Consider the following 2384-nt stretch of genomic DNA (forward strand, 5'->3'; position numbering starts at 1 on the left):
TGTGGAACAGACCATCAACTACTTCCATGCAAGTTCAAGCTGAAGCTGAGGAAAATTAAATCAAGTCCACAGGAATGAAAATTTGACCTTGATTATATCCCATATGAATTTCAAAACCATCTCAGAAACAGGTTTGAGGCCTTAGATATTAATGAGCGAAGACCAGATGAGCTGTGGGAGGATATCAAGAATATCATCCAGGAAGAATGCAAAAGGTCATTAAAAAGAGAGGAGGAAGAAAAGACCAAGATGGATGTCAGAAGAAATTCTAAATATTGTACTGGAGTGCCAACAAAAGAAGCAAATGCAAAGGGAAGAAATAAAAATATTAAGGAGTTGAACAGAAGATTACAGAGGGCAGTAAAGTATTACAATGAAATGTGCAAGGAGGTGGTGTCAGAAAATCATAAGGGCTAAACTCGCTCCACATTTCTTAAGCTGAAGGAACTGAAGAACAGATTCAAACCTCGAGTTGCAATACTCAAGTATGCTTTGGGCAGAATATTAAATGAACTAGGAGACATTAAAAGAAGATGGAAAGATTATACAGAATCATTGTACCAAAAGGAATTGATGGACACAGAACAATTTCATGAAACAACATTTGAGCAATAGCCTGTTGTGATGAAGGAAAAAATTCAAGCTGCTCTGAAAGAATTGGCAAATAACAAGGCCCCAGGAATTGATGGCATACAAATTGACATATTTCAACAGACACTGCCCTTTATGTGCTCACCAAGTTGTGTCAAGAAATCTGGACGATAATCACCTGGCCACCTGACCAGAAGAGATATATATTTGTTCCTATTCAAAAGAAAGGTGACCCGACAGAGTGTGGAAATCATTGAAAAGAGCAGAGTTTAGGGCTGTTGTACATAGGGTCGCTATGAGTTGCAAGTGACTCGGCGGCACATAAAAACAACATCATTGATACCACATGCAAGCAAGATTCTGCTGAATATTATCCAAAAACAACTGGAACAGCACATCAACAAAGGACTGTCTGAAGTGCATGCTGGATTTAGGAGAGGCCATGGCACTGGGGATATTGCAGATAATGTCAGATGAATCTTAGCTGAAAGCAGAGAGTACCAGAGGAATGTCTGTGTTTCATTGACTATGCAAAGGTGTTTGACTGTGTGAATCACAACAAACTTTTCCTGACTCTGAGAAGAATGGGAATCCCAGAACATTTATTTGTGCTTATGCGAAACCTTTACTTGGACCAGGAGGGAGTAGTCAGAACAGAGCAAGAGAACAGTACATAGTTCAAAATTGTAAAGGGTGTGTGTCAAGAATGTGTCCTATCTCCATATCTTTTCTATATATATGTGGAACAGATTATCCGAGAGGCTAGGCTCTATGGGGAAAAGTGTGGCATCAGGATTGGAGGTAGACTCATCAACAATCTGTATAATGAAGATGGCACAACCCTGCTTGTGGATTGAAGCTCAATATCAAGAAAACAAAGATTCTGTCCACTGAGTTAATTGACAGCTTCATGATAGATGGTGAAGAGATTGAGATTGTTGACAGCTTCAGTTTGCTTGGCTCTACAATCAACACTCTTGCCACCAGCAGCCAGGAAATTAAAAGACGAATTGCACTGGGGAAAGTCTGCTGTCAGAGAGACCTCTCCAAAGTACTGAAGATCTTGATACTAAGATGCTTTTGATCCAGGACATGGTCTTTACAATTACTTGCTATGCATCAGAGAGCTGGACAATGACTTGGGGATGATAGAAGGAGAGTTGATGCCTTTGAGCTGTGATGCTGGAGAAGAATATTGAATATATCATGGACTAGTAGGAGAACAAACAAGTTCGTCCTGGAGAGTGTGAAGCCAGGCTGCACCTTGGAGGCAAGGATTCTGAAGCTTTGTCTGACATACTTTGGACATGTTGCCAGGTGGGACCAGTCCTTGAAGAGGGACATTATGCTTGGGAGAGTGGAGGGACAGCACAGGAGAGGAAGATCCTCAATGAGATGGGTTTATTCCATCACTGGGGTAATGGGGATAGGTGTATTAGAGACAATAAGATTGGCATTGGACAGAGCAGGGTTTAGGCTATTGTACATTGGGTTGCTATGAGTCACAGGCAACTCAGTGGCGTATAACAACACAACAATTTTAATTACATATTTCTCCCCTTCCATTTTACTACAAATGCCAAGAAGAAATCATGTGAACCTTTAAGATCTTATTTTTAAAAGTCCTTGACATATTCACGTGCATCATTTAGAAGTTTTACATTCCACCAAACATTTTAATAAAATTCAGAAAACAATTTTGCTACTGTTTAAAAAGGATCACCTTTCTTCCAGTGTTCAACGATAGCTTTGCTATTTTCTTTTAAGTCTCATCAGATAACCTGTATAACAAC

This window comes from Elephantulus edwardii, unplaced genomic scaffold (assembly GCF_000299155.1).
Source record: "Elephantulus edwardii isolate Elephantulus edwardi_28Jun2011 unplaced genomic scaffold, EleEdw1.0 scaffold00310, whole genome shotgun sequence".
NCBI classification, from domain to species: domain Eukaryota; kingdom Metazoa; phylum Chordata; class Mammalia; order Macroscelidea; family Macroscelididae; genus Elephantulus; species Elephantulus edwardii.